The sequence below is a fragment of the Lithobates pipiens genome, unplaced genomic scaffold (assembly GCF_037356315.1).
Source record: "Lithobates pipiens isolate NorthernLeopardFrog02 unplaced genomic scaffold, aLitPip1_a1.2 Scaffold_16, whole genome shotgun sequence".
NCBI classification, from domain to species: Eukaryota; Metazoa; Chordata; class Amphibia; order Anura; family Ranidae; genus Lithobates; species Lithobates pipiens.
This window is the reverse complement of record NW_027507748.1, coordinates 195,949,217-195,971,193: the sequence shown is the minus strand read 5'-3', so window position 1 is coordinate 195,971,193 and position 21,977 is coordinate 195,949,217.

The following is a 21,977-nucleotide window of genomic DNA, read 5'->3' as shown; positions in this document are numbered from 1 at the left end:
CTGCCACACGCTTGACACCATCTGAACCATATATGTTTATCTTGGTCTCATCAGACCACAGGACATGGTTCCAGTAACCCATGTCCTTAGTCTGCTTGTCTTCAGCAAACTGCGGGCTTTCTTGTGCATCATCTTTAGAAGAGGCTTCCTTCTGGGATGACAGCCACGCAGACCAATTTGATGCAGTGTGTGGCATATGGTCTGAGCACTGATGGGCTGACCCCCCACTCCTTCAACCTCTGCAGCAATGCTGGCAGCACTCATACGTCTATTTCCCAAAGAAAACATCTGGAAATGATGCTGAGCATGTGCACTCAACTTCTTTGGTTGACCACGGCGAGGCCTGTTCTGAGTGAAACCTGTCCTGTTAAACTGCTGTATGGTCTTGGCCACTGTGTTGCAGCTCAGTTTCAAGGTCTTGGCAACTTCTTATAGCGTAGGCCATCTTTATGTAGAGCAACAATTCTTTTTTTCAAATCCTCAGACAGTTCTTTACCATGAGGTGCCATGTTTAACTTCCAGCGACCAGTGTGAGAGAGTGAGAGCGATAACACTAAATTTAACATACCTGCTCCTCATTCACACCTGAGATCTTGTAAGACTAATGAGTCACATAACACTGGGGAGGGAAAATGGCTATTTGGACCCAATTTGGAAATTTTCACTTAGGGGTGTACTCACTTTTGTTCCCAGAGGTTTAGACATTAATGGCTGTGTGTTCAGTAGGGATGAGCTTCGTGTTCGAGTCGAACGTACGTTCGACTCGAACATTGGCTGTTCGTCCGTTCGGCGAAATCCGAACACTTGGTCCGTTCGCGTCAAAATTCGCATGGCGCTCACGGCCCACAATGCACTGCGATGGCCAAGCATGCACTGTGACCCCGCATGCTTGGCCAATCGCAGCGCCAGCAGCGAGGAGAGCCATGATTGGCCACAGGCAGGATGCCTGTGGCCAATCATAGCTGAGGCTGTGTAGTGCACGCCCCACACTATATAAGGCCGCCATTGAGGCGGCCTCGTGTAGTGTGTTAGCATCTGAAGCAGTGGGTGTTCTGTGTACCTTCAACACAGTACACACCGATCGTTTTTGGCTGATTTCCTATCTTGCTGTTGTGTAGTGGTTATTGTCTGTGCCCTGACCGCAGTATACACCACTATATTCACTATTCACTTCACTATATTTATATATCTTTAATAATAGAGCTTGCAGTCAGTAGTGTTAGGAGATAGTGCGTGCTGTCTGCGTGCTCTGTACCCAGTACATACCGCTATAATCCACCTACATAGCTGTTCTCTATTTGAGCCCAATTGCCATCTGCAGGAGTTATTGGAAGTTGTGTGTGCCTCCAGCACAATATAAACTACCCAACTGCTGTTTTACCCAACTCCCTTCAGGCCATTACCATGTCTGGAAGGCCAGCAAGGAGAGGCAGACAGGCGCGAGCCGATAAAAGAGGGCAAGCAGGCTCTGTGTCTAGAGACAACAGTGCTGGTCGTGGACGCGGTGCATTGTCATCAGCACGTGGCCATGGGACATGCTTGTCCTTCTTTTCGGCAGCTGGACATGTTGAACCGCAACATGCCAACGACTTGGTAGAGTGGATGACCAAGCCCTCTTCATCCTCCTCATCCTCTCTCACCCAGTCTCAGGGTAGTCGCAAAGCAGCTGCCAACGCATCGTCTTCCCTCCTCTCAATGTCATCATCAGTGACTCCTTCCCTAGACCCACCACGTCCTCCTGAGGAGTCTCCTGAACTCTTTGAGCACAGTGTTGGGTACATGCTCCAGGAGGATGCCCAGTGTTTGGTGGGCTCTGATGATGACACTCAGCTAGAGGAAGGCAGTAGCGTGAGCGCAGAGAGAGGGGATGCTCAAGAAGGACAGCAATCTGGCAGTCATGTTCCACAAGCTGCAGCATACTGCCAGGTTTGCTACAGCGATGAAGAGGGAGGGGATGATGAGGGCACTGACTCCACGTGGGTGCCTGGAAGGAGGGAGGAGGAGGAGGAGGAGGAGGCACATGTCCAATGAGGCAGGATGCCCTCCGGGGGCCAGCTTAGGGGCAGCACACCAACTGAATCACACCGCAGAGCTCCGCCTGTGCAGAGCGCTGCCTCTGCGCGTTATTCTAAAAGTTCTTTGGTGTGGGCCTTTTTTGAGACGAGTGCATCAGATCGCACCGCTGCTATTTGCAACATATATCTCAAGCGTATCTCACGTGGCCAAAACATCAGCCGCTTGGGCACCACATGCTTGACCAGACATATGTTGACCTACCATGCAGCTCGTTGGCAAGCGTACCTCAAAGACCCACACCAAAGAACAAAGCGGACCTCTCCTTGCTCCTCATCAGCTGGCATCTCCAACCCCACTAGACCTTCAGTCCTCTCTGAAACCTGCTCTGAGAGGAATGAAGGTGTAGAATTAGGTGTGTCACAGCCAAGTGCTTCCGGGAACTCTGCTAGCGGTACACCCACGTCCGATTATAGCAGGCAAATGTCCCTGCCCCAGCTGCTGGACCGGCGGAAGAAGTTTACTCCCAGCCATCCACATGCCCAGCGGTTGAATGCTAGCTTGGCTAAATTGCTAGCACTTCAACTGCTGCCTTTTCAGTTGGTAGACTCGGCCCCCTTCCGTGAGTTTGTACAATGTGCGGTTCCTCAGTGGCAGGTCCCCAAACGCCACTTTTTCTTACGGAAGGCGATTCCGGCTCTCTACCGGCATGTGGAAGGCAATGTCCTTGCCTCGCTGGACAGGGCGGTCAGCGGTAAGGTGCATATTACCGCTGACTCATGGTCCAGCAGGCATGGACAGGGACGTTACCTGTCTTTCACGGCCCATTGGGTCACTCTTCTGGCTGCTGGGAAGGATGCAGGACAAGGTGCAGTAGTGTTGGAGGTTGTTCCGCCACCACGCCTCCAAAATGCTACTATTGGTTGTGACACACCTCTCTCCTCCACCCCCTCCTCTTCTTCTTCCTCCATGGCCTCTTCCAGTGCTCTGTCCTCAGAACCAGCAGTGCTCCGTAGGCGTTGCAGGGGCTACGCAAGTACGCAGGCAAAACGATGCCATGCCGTGCTTGCGCTGGTTTGTTTGGGGGACAGGAGCCACACTGGGGCGGATGTTTTGTCAGCTCTGCAGGGGCAGGCCGAGAGGTGGTTGACGCCACGCCAGCTTAAGCCAGGAATGGTGGTTTGCGACAATGGCACCAACCTCCTCTCCGCCCTCCGACAGGGACAACTGACCCATGTGCCCTGTGTAGCTCACGTCCTTAACCTGGTGGTGCAGCGGTTCTTGGGCAGGTACCCCGGCTTACAGGATGTCCTGAAACAGGCCAGGAAAGTCTGTGTGCATTTCCGCCGATCATTTAATGCCTGTGCTCGGCTGGCTGAGCTCCAAAAGGAGTTGAACCTGCCCAAGAACCGCCTTATATGTGACATGCCCACCAGATGGAACTCAACATTGGCCATGCTGCAGCGGCTGCACACGCAGCAGAGGGCCATCAATGAGTACCTGTGCGACTACGGCACCAGGACAGGGTCAGGGGAGCTTGGTTTTTTCTCACCACGCCAGTGGGGCATGATCAGGGATGCATGCACTGTCCTGTCACCGTTTGAGGAGGCCACAAGAATGGTGAGCAGTGACAGTGCATGCATCAGTGACACTGTACCTCTTGTCCACCTCTTGGAGCATACGCTGCGTGGAATAATGGACAGGGCACTTGAGGCAGAACAGAGGCAGGAAGAGGAGGACTTCCTTGCCTCTCAAGGCCCCCTTTATCCAGACAGTGTTCCTGCTGTGCCACCCATCACACAGGAAGAGGATGAGGAGGAGGAAGAGGAGGAGGAGGATGATTGTGTCAGCATGGAGGTGGAGGCTGGCACTCAGCATCAGCAGCAGCAGCAGCAGTCTTATAGGGATGATTTACAGTCCCAAGAAACACGTGGACTTGTACGTGGCTGGGAGGAGGTAGCTGCGGATCATGTTGTCCTTAGTGACCCAGAGGACTCCGGACCGAATGCCTCAGCTAACCTACGCTGCATGGCCTCCCTGATCCTGCAAAGCCTGCGGAAGGATCCTCGTATTCTTCGGATCAAGGAGAGGGACCATTACTGGCTGGCCACTCTCCTTGATCCACGGTACAAGGGTAAGGTTGCCGACCTTATCTTGCCATCGCAGAGGGAGCAGAGGATGAGACATCTCCGGGAGGCCTTGCAGAAAGCTCTGTGCAACGCGTTCCCAGAGACTGGGAGGTTACAAACTCCTGGTCCTGGACAACGTGTTGCTGAGGCATCGGTCAGAAGGAGCGGTGGAGAAGGTGGCCGTCTGACTGATGCTTTCAGACAATTTTTTAGTCCGCAGCCCCAAGGTATGATTGGTTCCAGCACCCATCGCCAGCGTCTGATTTACATGGTGCAGGAATACCTAGGGGCAAGGTCAGACTTGGACACCTTTCCCACCGAAAATCCTCTGGCTTACTGGGTCTTGAGGATGGATCACTGGCCAGAGCTTGCACAGTATGCAATTGAGCTACTGGCCTGTCCTGCATCCAGCGTTCTTTCGGAACGCACCTTCAGTGCTGCTGGTGGCTTTGTTACCGATCACAGGGTGCGCCTGTCCACCGAATCAGTTGATCGACTGACCTTCATCAAGATGAATCAGTCTTGGATCACCCACAGCTACCAAGCACCTGAAGCTGATGTAACCGAATAATTTTTTTTGAAATACCACATCCCTTCAAGACTGCCTATGCTGATGCTGAGTGACTGTCCTGTTATGTTGATTGTCTATCCTCTTCCTCCTCCGCTGATATGTTGGAAGAAAATTTTTGGTTCTGGGTGATGCCAGCAGCCCAATTTTTCTGCCCCTGTTTAACAGGGGCGTTTAATTACAATTTTTGATGCAATGCTTTGCAGCAGGGCTAATTCCTGCAATAAAACTAGAGTATATGGCAGAGGTTGCAGTGTGGTGGCACCAGCACCAGTGCCTAAGGCCCAATTTTTCTGCCCCTGTTTAACAGGGGCGTTTAATTAAAATTTTTGATGCAATGCTTTGCAGCAGGGCTAATTCCTGCAATAAAACTAGAGTATATGGCAGAGGTTGCAGTGTGGTGGCACCAGCACCAGTGCCTACGGCCCAATTTTTCTGCCCCTGTTTAACAGGGGCGTTTAATTACATTTTTTGATGCAATGCTTTGCAGCAGGGCTAATTCCTGCAATAAAACTAGAGTATATGGCAGAGGTTGCAGTGTGGTGGCACCAGCACCAGTGCCTAAGGCCCAATTTTTCTGCCCCTGTTTAACAGGGGCGTTTAAGTACAATTTTTGATGCAATGCTTTGCAGCAGGGCTAATTCCTGCAATAAAACTAGAGTATATGGCAGAGGTTGCAGTGTGGTGGCACCAGCACCAGTGCCTAAGGCCCAATTTTTCTGCCCCTGTTTAACAGGGGCGTTTAAGTACAATTTTTGATGCAATGCTTTGCAGCAGGGCTAATTCCAGCAAAAAAACTAGAGTATATGGAAAAGGTTGCAGTGTGGTGGCACCAGCAGCAGTGCCTAAGGCCACATTTTTCTGCCCCTGTTTAACAGGGACATGTAATTACAATTCTTGATATAATATTTCACAGGAGGACCCCTTCCTGTGCCCACCCAGAGTAACGGTGAGGACTTATAGTGTTGTGGCACCAGCACCACAACCACCAAAGGTCAATTTTTCTACCACTGTTCAACAATGGCATGTAATTACAATTCTTGATATAATCGTTCACAGCAGGGCGCTCCAGCGCCCACCAAGAGTCACTTTGAGGGCTTACAATGTTGTGGCAAAACCAACACCTTGTTCCGCCATTTCTGCAGAGCATATAGGACAGGCCCCTACTTTCAAACATCCAACTTACAAACATCTCCTACTTGCAAACGCAAGGAGACAGCAGCAAGTGAGATGAAAAAAGATGGACGACAAAACAAATTATACAGGGGTGATAACCCTTCCCTATGTTTTCCAAAAAGCTTAAAAATAGTTTTTTTGACTGGAGCTACACTTTAAAAATGTACCAGTTGAAAATTACAAACAGATTCAACTTAACACAACAAACCTACACAGTCCCTGTCTTGTTTGCACCACCTGTATACTGCTGTTCTGAGTATATAGGGCCTGGGGGCCACACGCATTTCCTTTTTTTAATATGGGTACAGGGTTCCCCTTAATATGCGTACAAGACCCAAATAGGCTGGTAATGGGCAGGGAGGGCTACCCATGCCATTTTTCTGAATGATTTCAACCATATTGCAGGAACCAGATATAACATTAAAACCGCAAGCAGTTTTAAATGGTGTTATTTCCGTTAAATGTCATTTTGTGCAGGGACTGTTCTAAACACGGGAAACACGTGGCACTTCACAGGCATACTACAGACACCCCACAGGCACCATATTTAAAGGAATATTTAACTTTTTTTTTTTCACTTTAATCGTCATTAAAATCAGTGCTCCCGCAAAAACGGAAGTTTTTAAAACTTTTATTTGCATTGACCCATGTCCCCTGGGGCAGGAGCCAGGTCTCTAAACCCTTTTTAGGACAGTATCTTGCATATTAGCCATTAAAATTAGCACTTTCCATTTCGAACGTTCGAGTCCCATAGACTTCAATGGGGTTCTAACATTCGTAACGAACGTGGGGTCCGTTAGAAAGTTCTGGTGCGAACCGAACCGGGGGGTGTTCGGCTCATCCCTAGTGTTCAGTTATTTTTAGGGGACAGCAAATGTGCACTTATACAATCTGTACACTCACAACTTTACATTGTAGCAAAGTGTAATTTCTTCAGCGTTGTCACATGAAAAGATGTAATAAAATATTTACAAAAATGTGAGGGGTGTACTAACTTTTATGAGATACTGTATATTGGCCTAAACTGGTGAAGACATTTTATTTTAAATTTTGGGGATACTTAGTATAGCAAAATGTAGAAATATTGCTTTTTTTTCAAAATTGTCGCTCTTTTTTTGTTTATAGCTCAAACAATTTAAATCGCAGAGGTGATCAAATGCCGCCAAAAGTAAGTTCTATTTGTGGGGAAAAAAGGACACAAATTTTGTTTGGGTACAGCATTGCATGACCGCGTAATGGTCAGTTAAAGCGATGCAGTGTCAAATTGTAAAAAATGCTCTGCTCAGGAAGGGCGTAAAATCTTCCGAGGCTGATGTGGTTAATCATCACAGGTTTTTTTTTCCCCTAAATAAACAAAAAATACCAAAAAAAAACGTATTTTCTTCATTTCTGTTATAAAACTTTGCAAATAAATAATCTTTCTTCATACATTTAGGCCAAACTGTATTCATACATTTATTTGATGAAAATTACTTAAATCAGTGTATATTATTTAGTCTGTAGAAAAGTTAAATAGTCCACAAACTATGACGTATATCTGAAAATTGATCAATCCTATTACTGTACCGATGGCCTATTTCATTTTGTGAGGCCCAAAAATACCAGGACAGTACAAATATCCCCCAAATTACCCCTTTTTGAAAAGTAGACAGTCCAAGGTAAGAGGCATTTCGAGTGTTATGAAGTTGTGATTTTTTGTCAAAATTTTGTTTCACTACAATTTTATTTTACATATTGTCACCAGTACAGTATAGTGTGATCATACTTGTGTGGTGGTGGGACACTGACACAGTATGTAACAAAAAAAAAGTTTTCATATTTATTAATATTTTTCAATTTGTTTTCTTTTTCTTTTATATTACTTGTGCTTAATTTTTTTTTTAATGTGCCATGACCAAAGCAAAACAGTGTTACCATAGTTGAACTGTACACTGCACACTCTGTGGAAGTGATCGGGAGTTTTTTTTTTTTTTTTTTACACATAATGATAGCTTATACTAGTGAATTTCACTGTTATAAGCAACCATTTTTACTGAATAAAATAGATTAGATTGTGGTTAGCTGTGATTGGCCACAACTAAACACATGGTACAGATGGGCTGCGATTTGCCCTGTATGTACCATGTGATCACTGTGACCAATCACAGAGATTAACACTATAGTACACAAGAATGACATGAATCAAAACCATTCATTGTGTACAATTGTCATGTGATCTGCTGTGATTAGTCACAGTGGGCGGTACAATCAGTTATCCGCTGTGTCCGTTGATCACAGTGGGCGACATATCACGCAGCAGTGCAGACCATGGGGTGCATCGGGAGGACGTCATATAACGTCCATCAGGAACATCATTTGACTTTAGGCCAGATGGGAACTGGTTAAAGGGGAAAGTGCACATGTCCTATTTTTAGCTAATAGGTCCACATGCTGAGGTAAGAGTACATGGTGAAAGGTGATGTGACTACACATCACCGCAATTTGGTGATGATCTATAATTAAATTTGCCTTTATAGATATATTAATTATGGAGATTGTATTCACAATAAGGATAGTGCACAATATTACGTGACTATACCAGATTTTTGAATGAAAAGTGCACATTTCTTTCTTTAATTGAATTACATGGATACACTATATCATTTGAATTAAATGTCTGGTTGGCAGTATTAGCACTCATTAGGATGTACATACACTATCAGCAGGATATACAGCCGGGGGAAATTTGTTGTGCGTCACTTTTTTACTTATTTATTTTGTGGATGTAAACACATAGCAGTGTGGGCAGCAACACTATAACAGTGGTCAATTATAACTATATAGTGATCAGGTTTGCATAGAAAATAACCTAATTTATTACCCTCTGAGAATATGTCTATAGCTTTCAATTTAAATTAAATCTGTAATAACATAGCATATAATGAAAAAGATCATAAGCATAGCTTCTCTTTATTGAAAATTGAGTGCCAGTATAATTGAACTGACCCACAGGTATAGGTAGTTAAAGCAATAAATCTTGTTACTTGTATAAAAGCAATTAATCAATCAGATTCCAATCTCTCCACCATGGTCAAGACCAAAAAGCTATCCAAGGATGTCAGGGACAAGATTGAAAACCTACACAAGGCTGCAATGGGCTACAAGACTATTACCAAGCAGCGTGGTGAGAGGGTGACAACAGTTGGTGCAATTATTCGCAAATGGAAGAAACACAAAATAACTGTTAATCTCCCTTGGTCTGAAGCACCATGCAAGATCTCACTTCGTGAAGTTTCAATGATCATGAGAACAGTGAGGAATCAGCCCATAACTACATGGGAGAATCTTGTCAATGATATCAAGGCATCTGGAACCAAAATCCCCAAGAAAACAATTGGTAACGCACTACGCCGGACTGAAATTCTGCAGCGCCCGCAAGGTCCCCCTGTTCAAGAAAACACGTGTACAGGCCCGTATGCAGTTTGTTAATGAACATCTGAATGATTCAATGGAGAAATGGGTGAAAGTGTTGTGGTCAGATGAGGCCAAAATCGTACTCTTTAGCATCAGCTCAACTCGATGTGTTTGGAGGAGGAAGAATGCTGCCTATGACCCCCAAGAACACCATCCCCATCGTCAAACATGGAGGTGGAAACAATATACTTTGGGGGTGTTTTTCTGCTAAGGGGACTGGACAACTTCACCGCATCAAAGGGAAGATGGACGGGGCCATGTAGCATCAAATCCTGGGTAACAACCTCCTTCCCTCAGCCAGGGCATTAAAAATGGGTCATGGATGGGTGGGTATTCCAGCATGACAATGACCCAAAACACACAGCCAAATCAACAGAGGAGTGGCTCAAGAAGAAGTATATAAGTGGCCTAGCCAGTCTCCAGGCCTTAATTCCATAGAAAATATGTGGAGGGAGCTGAAAATTCGGGTTACCAAACGTTAGCCTTGAAAACTTAATGACTTGGAAAGAATCTACCAAGAGGAATGGGGCAAAATCCCTCCTTGTGGACAACTACAAGAAATGTCTGACCTCTGTGATTGCCAACAAGGGTTTTGAGAAGGGGTCACATATTTATTTCACTTATTAAAATGCAAATCAATTTATAACTTTTTTGAAATGCATTTTTCTTGAATTCTTGGTTTTTATTCTGTCTCTCACTATTAAAATAAACCTACCATTAAAATTATAGACTGTTCGTTTCCTTGTCAGTGGGCAAATGTACAAAATAATTTTTTCCCTCACTGTATGAACTTTCTTCATTGCAAGGGGCACTTTGTTCCTCATTTTTATTGCAGTCACAGACTTTATTTAAACACATATGGGGCTTATTAATTAAAACCCGAGGAAATAAAAAATAGACTTGAAAGAAAAAATAGCCCTCTCAGTTCTGCCCTAATAATGCTCAAAAAAAGATTCCAATTTCTTTTTGTTGAATTTTCATAAAATCCTTTCCCTTAAAAATTGTGAAAAAGCAGGAAAATCCTAGTTTGCTGCGCTGCCAGAAACCTGTGAAGTGGCATATGATAAAATACTGAGCATAAACATTACAGAGTCTAAATCTGTAATATAATATTGTGAATATTGCGCTGCTTCCAAATTACAACAAGGCTTCTATAAAAGTTACCACTGTGAACCGTGTTGCTCTGTTAGCACTCCTACAGGCAGTCTCGTTTTTATTTGTTTATATATATATTCCTCCCATAGCCCTGGAGCAAGACTGCTGCTTTAATCAATGCGATGCGTGCGCACTTCCTCTGGGACAAAGATGCCGACTGGGCTATTAGCTATTTCACATCCAGGAAACCTGCTCAGCATTGCTTTGCCAGTTTTCTTTGTAATGAAAAAAGTTCAGGAGTCACAGGGAGGCCAGCAATGGGATTCATGTGCCAGCAGCAGACAGGAAAACGGAACTATAAACATTTCATTGAGCTGTAACCTACCCTCACAGAGAATAGGACCCACCAGGGAATACTGTGGAAAATAGTTTGGATAAGGAAGTTCCTGTCAATCCATTCAGAGTCATCTGCTTCATGCAGCAGTGCGTGAGGTGTTAACGCCACAGCTATTCAGACAAGTTGTTTTGGTGGAAATGTGAAAAAAAGCACTCAGCTGTGCAACACATCCTCTTTGCAGAATGGTGGCTTTGTTGCTCTGTCACAAAACAGATGAAGTTCTGTTTGGTACACATGTGTGCTTATTTAACACAGCATTCTGCAAAGCGCGTCAGTTAGTGATTGGTCTGAGCCAGGGTTCCACCTGGATGAGGGTGATGCACAGGGAAAAAGTGAACTCTAAACTCTCTACAATATTTATTATCAGGTTGAAATATATACCTTTTGTTCAAATTTCACACTCTGAGAGTCCATTCCCTCTTGTCTGTGCACAAAAAATGAATTTTTAGGCATGTTAAAAACACATCCGGTCTCTTCTCCTTCTTGTTGCTGACCCAGAAGCAACATGTAATGCCGTGACACACAATCTGACTATCCGGCGGACTTAGTCCAGCGCACCAGAGTCCACCGGACAATTCGACCATGTGTGACCCCCGGAGGGCTTTTTCTTCCCCAAAGTCTGGTGGACTTTGAAAGAAGACTTGACTCAAAATTGTTAGACAGACTCGGCTTTCCGGCGGACAATCCGCTCGTCTGTGTGCTAGTCCACCGGACTTTCCAAATGAACGGACTTGCCCACACACGGACCAAAGTCCGTTCATTTTGAACATGACTTCAGGTACGATGGGACTAGCGAAGGAAGTCAATGTTGGCGCTTCCATCGGCGAGATTGACACCACCCCGTCGCCTGGTACGGGTTTTAAGGGTAACCCCTACGCCGAAAAACAGAGTGGGGGTCCCTCCAAAGTCCATACCAGACCCTTATCCGAGCACGCAGCCCATCCGGTCAGGAAAAGGGGTGGGGACGAGCGCGCGCCCCCCCTCCTGAACCGTGACAGGCCGCGTGCCCTCACAATGGGGGGTGGGTGCTTTGGGGAAGGGAGAGCCCAAAGCACGTTGTCCCCATGTTGATGAGGACAAGGGCCTCTTCCTGACAACCTTGGCTGTTGGTTGTTGGGGTCGAAACCCGGGAGCCCCACCCTATGTGAATGTGTATGGGGTACCCCTACCCATTCACCTGGGAAAAAGTGGTAATAAAAAAACACACAACACAGGTTTTTAAAATAGTTTATTAGGAAGCTCTGGGGGTCTTCTTCCGACTTCAGGTGTCTTCTTGCCGGGCTCCTGTAATATCTTCTGCTCTTTTGCTAGAGGAGGAGCCTGGCTTTCTCCTTCATCCGGGGGTCTTCTTCTGACTTTGGGGGCATTCTTCCGACTTCTCCGTGCTTTCTGGCCTCTTCTCCCACTTTTCGGTTTTTCTGCCGGGTTCCTCCGCTATCTTCTTACAGCTCTTTTACTAGCGTTGGCCCGGTCTTCTCGTTGGTCGCCGCCAATGCCGTCTCCTTCTTCCCGGCGAAGTTCTGACGGAGTTCCGGCGGACTTCCAAATGAACGGACTTGCCCACACACAGACTAAAGTCTGTTAATTTTGAACGTGATGAGTTACGATGGGACTAGACAAGGAAATCAATCTCGCCACTTTTATCGGCGAGATTGACACATTGTGAGCCCTGTCACCTGGTATGGATTTTAAGGGGTACCCCCTACTTCGAAAAAACGGCATGGGGTCCCCCTAAAATCCATGCCAGACCCCACACAGCCCAGCCGGGCAGGAAAGGGGGTGGGGAAAAGCGAGCACCCCCTCTCCTGAGCTGTACCAGGCCGCACGCCCTCAACAATGGGGGGTGGGTGCTTTGTGGAAGGGGCGGGCTCCACCCCAAAAAAAAGTATTCTACACTCTGTATAGTTCGGACTGCTATGTTAAAATATACAGTAGGGGAAATAATTATTTGATCCCCTGCAGATTTTGTAAGTTTGCCCACTTACAAAGAAATGAAGGGCCTATAATTGTTGTAATTGGTGTATTTTAAATGATAGAAACAGAATATCAACCAAAAATCTAGAAAAAACAAATGTTATAAATTTTATAAATTTAGAGTTGTGTAGAGTAGAGTAATGCCACGTACACACGATCAAACTATCCGGCGGAAAAGTCTTTTTTTTACCCAAAAGTCCGGCGGACTTAGAAAGTAGTTTTGACTCAAAATTTGTTGACAATACACCCATGTGTGTGCTAGTCTGCCGTACTTTTGAAATTAACTGACATTTTCCGCACGGCTCCAGGAAGCCGGGACTAGCGAAGGAAGTCAATGTCGCCGCCTTTGGTGGTGAGATTGACACGTCGCTGGCCCCGTCACCTGGTATGGACTTAAAGGGGAAGCCCTACGCCGAAAAAACAGCGTGGGGATCCCCCTCTAAGGTCCATATCAGACCCTTATCCGAGCATGCCACCCCGGCCGGCCGGGAGAGGGGGTGGGGACGAGCGAGCGCCCCCCCCCTGAGCCGTACCAGGCCATGTGCCCTCAACATGGGGGGGTGCTTTGGGGAAAGGGGGCCACGTGGTCCCCCACCCCAAAGCACCTTGTCCCCATGTTGATGAGGACAAGGGCCTCTTCCCAACAACCCTGGGCGTTGGTTGTCGGTGTCTGTGGGTGGGGGGCTTATCGGAATCCGGGAGCCCCTTTAATAAGGGGCCCCTGGATTCCGGCCCCCCACCCTATGTGAATAAGTATGGGGTACAATGTACCCCTACCCATTCACCTGTGAAAAAAATGTAAATAAAACACACAAGGGTTAAAAATAACTTATTGCACAGCTCCAGGGGTCTTCTTCCATCTTGGGGGGTCTTCTCGCCGGACTCCTCCGCTATCTTCTGCTAGCTCTTTTACTAGCGGAGGAGCCCGGCTTTCTTCTTCGCTGCCACCCGGGGTCTACTTCCGACTTTGGGGGTCTTGTCCCCCTCTTCAGTTCTTCTTGCCGTCTTCTGTAGCTGATTCCGATAAGCCCCCCCGCCCGCAGACCCCGACAACCAACAGCCAGGGTTGTCGGGAAAAGGCCCTTGTCCTCATCAACATGGGGACAAGGTGCTTTGGGGTGGGAGGGTAAGGGTCTGATATGGACCTTGGGGGGGCCCCCACGCCGTTTTTTCAGTGTAGGGCTTCCCCTTTAAGTCCATACCAGGTGACGGGGCCAGCAACGTGTCAATCTCGCTTCCTTCAGCTATGAGCAAGCGCTAGGTTTAGCATGAAACGCGTCAGAATTTTATTTTTTTTTTTCTCCCTTTGTCGCTGTTATTTGTGTGATGTGAGGTTATTTTAGTTTGAAGAAATAAAAATACTTGCACATACTTGAGAGGGAGCACAAGAAGTCACCTTATATGGATGCACTTGGTCACTTTATCTAATGCACAATAAGTCACTTTATTTTGATGCACAGAAGAGGACTTAAAGTCGCCATACTTGGAAAATAGCACTTAGCAGTTTTACGGAACTACGTATATGGGACACTGGAACAGTTTCTTGTTAGATACTGATAAATGGACTTTTTTCTTTGTTTATAGTGCTATACATATACATATATTTTTCAGTTTAAATTATTCACAGAATTTTAATATCAATTAATTAAGCTTGTCACTTTATCTTGCAATCAAGGATTCACTTCATAATTAATTGTAAGTATTTTTTTTTATTGTTCACTTTATGATGATGCATCATATTCTGTGGTAAAAGAGTTTTTTCATCTATTCTAATACACTGCCTAGTGAGTTGCACTTCATATTTGTTTGGAATTTAGATGACATTATCATTAATCCATTAGGATTTACTGGTCCACAGTGATTTATTATTTACTCTCCTCTTGTCCTTTACCCCGACTGGTTCAAGAGGGATATTTGATCACATTTTATATTAGCAGCACAATTTTCCCTGGTTTTATTACATATAAGTATAACATGTTATTTTTATAGGAAAAAATGAGACTTGAGATCTGTAAAGAAGAGTGGACCAAAATCCCTCCTGAGATGTGTGCAAACCTGGTCACCAACTACAAGAAATGTCTGACCTCTGTGCTTGCCAACAAGGGTTTCTCCACCAAAAACTAAGTAATGTTTTGCTTGGGGATCAAATATTTATTTTACTCACTGAACTGCAACTTAATTTATAACATTTGTTATATGTGTTTTTTTCTGGATTTTTGGTTGATATTCTGTCTTTATCATTTAAAATACACCTATGATAAAAAAAATTATAGACCCCTAATTTCTTTGTAAGTGGGCAAACTTGCAAAATCTGCAGGGGATCATATAATTATTTTCCCCACTGTACATCTTAGAAAATCCTTTGTTCAAACTATACATTTTGAGAGTCCATTCCATCTTGTCCATGCATGTAACATGTGTTTTTAGGCACTTTAAACGGGCTCCCAATGCATTGAAAAACATATTTACGCTATTTATGGCCAGCAATGCATGTGCATCATATTTATGCAATATTATGTGCTTCAAGGGCATGTGGTTACCATGCCTGTGTGTGTTGGGTTGTCACTTCAGTGACCCTGTTAAGTTTAACATAAATCCAGATAAAATTTCCCTGAAATAGAAAAGTATTTGTACTTACCTCCCACAGCCTCTTCAACTTTCAGCACTTCTGGTAATGTCAGATTCTTTTGTTCTCCATCAAATGCTGTGGTTCCATTCTTCAAGCTTTATATCACTACAGGTCCAAGCAATGACATATGGGTTGGAGCATGGTACCACAGTATGTGAGGTGGGCAGGGACAGTCAGGCTTATAGTGCTGGAACAGAGAGAGGGTATGAGACACAAGCTTGCCGATGAGGTGAGTATAAATACTTTTCTATTTCAGGGAACTTTAATCTGGATTTATTTGAAACCTGACGAGGTCACTTTGCGAATAAATGGCAATGCACATTGGCAAATGTGTAATAAAGCTTGAAAGGAGGGATCATCTTTTCTACTTACCTGTCAAAGGTGTATAATGTGTAAGCAGGCACTATGTATCTTATAAAAAATCATGGAAGCCATTCAGGATGGACCAGCTTTTATATAATTTTCCAGCTGTGTCACTGGCTCAACTACACTGGATGGTTAGGTTTCTAGTGAGTTACGATGCACACTTAGTGACTGTTACTAAGTTATTATGCATGTGTCTCATTTTATGCATTGCATTACCTACCAATTTATCAGTCTTGATGATAATCCTCTTGCAGGTATAGAAGTGTGGGCCAGAACACAGAAGTAATCAGAAAACTGCAGTATTGCAGTAACAATCGTGGAAAGAAAATTTTAAATGGAAATATTGTAACATTCACAATACCTGAAAAGACTAATTGGCAATTGCATTAAAAACTTAAGACAAATGTATATTCCTGAGGTTAAATTTTACATCTTGTACTTAGATCAATGCAGAAACATGTCAGCATGCTATCACTTGACATTTCTCTGTTATGCCGCGTACACACGACAGGACTTAAGTCCGGCAGACTTTCGACGGAGTTCTGACAGAGTTCTGACAGAGTTCTGACGGACTTTCCGAATGAGCGGACTTGGCCACACACAATCACACCAAACTCCGACGGATTCGAACGTGATGACGTACGACTGGACTCGAATAAGGAAGTTCATAGCCAGTAGCCAATAGCTGCCCTAGCGTCGGTTTTTGTCCGTCGGACTAGCATACACACGAGCGGATTTCTCGGTAGGAACTGGGTCCGGCAGAGTTCTTGAAGCATGTTCCATTTCTAAAGTCTGTCAGACTTTTGCGAATCAAAAGTCTGTTGCAGCCCACACACGATCGAATAGTCTGCCGGAATCATTCCGTCAGACTTTTGATGTTGAAAAGTCCGGTCGTGTGTACGGGGCATTAGAACCTATATCTGAAAATCTGATATTCCATACTTAATTTTTTTTCATGGTGTGCAGTGCATGACAAGTATGCATATGTTCTTCTGCATTGACTATTTCTGATTTTAGGTGCTGAAAGCGGTACAAATATTTTGCATGGAAATTGGGCGTTTTATATTGTAGGCCTGCAATTCTTAGGAATAACTTAAATCTGTTCAAACCAGAGTCCAGTAGGCATCCCGGGTATGATAAAGTTTATAATATAATAAATAACTATAAATAATTATAATAAATAATAATAAAAATTATTTAATAATGTAATCAAATCCAAAAACACTGAAATTTGCTCAGTTACAGAGTTGTCGCTAGATTTAGTGTTTGATGACAAATTTCACCATAAATTGCTATCGCTCAATTCTGCAAGTGATTCTAATTTATTATCGCTGTTTTCTAGCTGGTCTAAAATCACTTTTGACATAAAGGGACACTTTTTGGTTGCTATGGACAATCTCCAAATTCCAGGCAGAAAAACAGTATATATAATATAAAAGTGCATGCAGGGCACTGGAGAGACCCCTAGGGACAAAGGGGATGTGTATTTTTTTATATACAGTTTTACAGATTACAGTATATTGTATGTGTTTTGTGTATTTACTTTTTTGAACTTGATGCCAATCTCCGTTCCCGTGCGTCATAATGTTGCAGGGAACGGAGCTCTGCGGCACTCGGGCACTGTGTGAATCGAGTGGAGGACGGCTCACACACACAGCGGGGAGGACATCACAGGATCCAGGGGACAAGGTAATCAACTCTCCCTGTATCCTGCAATACGATCCTGAGTCTGGCTCGGGGTTACCGCTAGTGGTACTGAAATTCCACCTTGAGCCAGACTCGGGAATACCACCAGGGAGGTTAAAGCTGAACGCTAAGCAGGTATAACAGTTAAAAATGCAGCTCTGTAACCACTTACCGACCACAATACCTATATATTGTATACTTGCGGCATGCAAGTGGTTTACCTGGGTAAAGCTATCAGCCAAAACCCCTGTATTTATTTTTTGCAGCCAGCGATTCTCTTTCTCATGAAAGCAGACCAAGCAGCTAATTAGCCACTGGATTGATTTCAGAAGCAGTGGGAGGGGTCATCCCTATCCCCTCCAGCCACTCACTGGTGTTTCTCTGGTTTACTGTTTTTACTGGCGAGACCGGGAAGCGATCCAACGGGTCACATGGTTGGCCATAGAGGTGAACAGAGACCATATTGTCTCTGATCACATCTATGATCTTGGAGGACCAGAGTGATGTCCAAAAAAAATTTTAAGGCAAAAAATCTATTTTTTTTATTTAATCTTTTTCTTTTAAAGGTAGAGGACAGATTTGGGATCTTATAGACCCCCAGATCTCTAAATAAAGAGGACTTGTCATCCCTTATTTTTACTACATGTGATGTTTACATTTCTTGTAATAGGACTAAGTAATAACAAATTTAAAAAGAATTAAAGGAACAGTGTAAAAAAAATCTATATATTTAAGCGCCCCATACCTCCATGTTTTCACGCAGTATCGCCCCGAACATTAGAGTGCAAGCAACATTTCTAGTGCTAGACCTCTGTAATTCTAAATGGGTAACCTACTTTTAAATGGCAATTTTTAAGTATCATAGTTTGTCGCAATTTCACAAATTGTTGATATGACATGTTGGTATCTATTTAGTCAGCTTAACATCATTATGCTACCAAATATTGGGTTATATATTGTGTGTTTTTTGCAATAAAATTCATTAAAGTGTATTTTTTCCAACAAAAATTGCATTTGAAAAATTGATGCACAAATACTGTGTGACATAAAAAAATTGCAACTATAATATATATAATGTTTGGGGTCCTAAGTAATTTTTTACCCAAAAATACTGGTTTTTACTTGTAAACAAAAAAAGTGCCAGAAAAGGCTTGATCTTCAAGTGGGTAATCCTTAATACATTGTTAAATGTAGTTTTACATTTAAACAGTGTAAGTGCTTGGATTTGACCTGGTTACCAAAAACAAAACAAACATGCACCAATGTAAGGAGTGCTAGACTAAAATAATTAAAGAGTCCAAATTAGTTTATTGGTTTACGCTAAAAAAACTTCCAATGCATTTCAGGGTCCAGAGGAAACCTCCCCTTAGTTAAAATAAGAACCTTAAAAAAAAGAAAATAGGGCTTTCATGTGTGAATCTATGAAGGGAAGATTCTTAGTTGCTCACGCAGATGCTGCTGGCTAGTAATTCCCCTAGTCCAGCAATTGTTCCTACATACACTATATGACCAAAATAATTGGGACACCTGCCTTTACATGCACATGAACTTGGCATCCCAGTCTTAGTCCATAGGGTTCAATATTGAGTTGACCCACCCTTTGCAGCTATAACAGCATTAACTCTTCTGGGAAGGCTGTCCACAGTGTTTAGGAGTGTGTCTATGGGAATGTTTGATCATTCTTCCAGACGCGCATTTGTAAGGTCAGGCACTTATGTGGACGGGAAGGCCTGGCTCACAATCTCCACTCTAATTCATCCCACCCAAAGGTGTTCTATCGGGTTGAGGTTAGGCCAATGAAGTACATCCTTTGCATGAACTCACATCAAATTCCCAGCACATATTGGATGCTTTTATTGTTATTGAATTTGACCTAGCATTAGCCTCCTGCAGTCCCTGTACAACAGGGCTGGACAATGAGAGGATGAAGCAGTACAATTAGCTGATCAGTTCATGTGCTGATAAGTGGCATGCTGATAGGAGGAGAAAAAAATAACATACAGATGAGCTCATTACTGTTCTGCATCTCCTCTCACTACCCAGTTACAAGCTGGTTTTGTTATTTTGTCTGCCTTGAGGACCAAGGGACGTATTTGTCCCATGTTTTTAATTGCCTGTATCATCTGATTAAGAACTTAAAATACTTTTTTTTGATTTGAGTCAAAATATTAGTTCTTATCAACAAATGGATCTAACTTTTTGCCAGTTATTTCATGAAATGGCTTAGTTACAGCAACTGAAGTGTACGAACTTAAAAAAAAAAAATTGACGGTAATCTTATGGTCCTCAAAGGGTTAAGGAGCTATTATTTTTTATCTTTTCTTTTATGGTTCGAGCTTTGCTTTAAAATAATAAAATTTGTAGGCCACTGCATCTGGTAGCAGGGTTAGAATGGGCAGTACCAAGCATCAATATTTACAATTTGTGATTTTTTTCTTATTCTGCATTCCTCTTCAGTCATCCTTTGAATAATTGTAGCAAAGTTCAGCAAGAGAAATATAGGGTGCAAAAAATGCATGGGGTGATGAGAGGAGTCACAATTCTCTTTAAAGTTCAGGAAAACATGACACCATTTACCCTTTCTCTTAAGCCGGTCATACATGTGATTTTCTTTCCTGCCACCACGGCTAGGGTACAATCAGCCTGCCCATAGATGCTGAACTGGTCGAGATTCGAACCATCAACATATGGCTTTATTTGATGGTCTGTAGGGTTCAAAGGTATCTCTGCATATAAAATGGAGTACATTCTGCCTACTACAGTTAATTCTAGTTTAGTTTTTACTAAAACAGTCACGCAAAACAAGAAGCAGAGCTTGCACAATGGGGCATTATCATTCAACTGTGACTAGGTCAACCAGGCCCTGTGTTTTTGGCCTAATTAAACAGTGGTAACCTCAATCAGGCCCAATCTAAAAACAACAAACCCCAATCTATGTAGTCAAAGAATGAGAAAAAAGGTTAAGCCAGGTTTGCAACATTTCATTATTCAGACATTCTTTCATTTTCTGGCTGGTGTGGTGGCAGATGTTGCCATTTGTTAGGTAGCAGTAGCATTACCATTATCATTAGCCTAACTAATGTAAGAACTAATGTTCAGGCAATTATTGTTATAGGGTGATAAAAGTCATTCCTTGTTTCCCAATTGCACTGCTACATATTCATCCTGTCACATGTGCTCTAAGTGGAGACTATGAGCAGCTGCGCTGATGCTCATTGCACAGGCATGTTCCACCATCAGGAGACTAGCCTTGAGCAGTCACATTCAGCTGATATATGTAGCCAGGAAGTGGCTGCAAAGAGGTTAAAATGTAAGTTCACATTTTCAGATAAAAATAAAAAAAAGGTGAACACCCCCCCCCCCCCCTATCCCATACCAACCCCCTGTCCCCACTGTAGTTGCCTCTGTGGGAGATGAGCTATCTGTGCCCATGTTACCAATTTCAATTGGTCAAAGCAGGCTGTGCTGACCATTAGAATTGCTCTGAGCTTTCCTGGAATCCCTACAAAAAGAAAGGTAAGAGGAACAGGGATTTCAAATCCCCATGCCACTACATGGGCACTGACAGCTCCTATTGATCGACTTGTACAACCAGCCTGTTAGGTTTTTTTCCTGAATGATTGGTGCCACCAGCTGTAGCTGGCAAAACTAGTCATGTTCTGCTGGCAGGGAAGGCTCCCCGACAGCAGAACACAATAGCGATGCGGAAGGGATTCCTCCATCAACACTGACTGTGTTGATGGGGCAATCAAGAAATGTTCTTCCCTTCCACTCATGATAAAAGAAAATAAAAATACATAATCTATGGCCTGCCTTAAGAATCACATTCATACAATCATCAGAATATAGACGTTACATTTCAGAGGAACATGTTCTATGTCCAATCAGTGTAGTGCTAAGCCTATCTAATATAATTATTGTGATGTATCAAAGGTCCTCTATTAGTGTTATATCACCTATTAAGTCCCCCAAAAGTAACTTTTAAGTACACATGCATATTCCCAGCTTGGTGGCCAGTATAGAAAAATATATAGCAGTAAGGCCCCTTTCACACCGAGGCGGTTTTCAGGCACTACAGCGCTAAAAATAGAGCCTGTGTAGCGCCTGAAAAAATCTGGCCCCTTTCACTCCAGTGTGAAAGCCGGAGGGCTTTCACACTGGAGCGGTGCACTGGCAGGACAGTGAAAAAAAGTCCTGCTAGCCACATCTGTGGGGGCAGCACGGCTATACCGCCGGCAAAGCGCCGCTGCAGCGGTGCTTTACGGGCAGTTTTAACCCTTTTTCGGGTAAAAACCGCCCCATTAGCGGCCGCATACCACTGCTAAAACGACGGTAAAGCGTTTCTAAAAATCGCGGCGCTTTACCGCTGACGCCCGCACCACCCCAGTGTGAAAGGGGCCTAAATTAAAGCGGTTCTGCACCTAAAATAAAAATATTAAAAGCCAGCAGCTACTAATATTGCAGCTGCTGACTTTTAATAAAATCTCACTT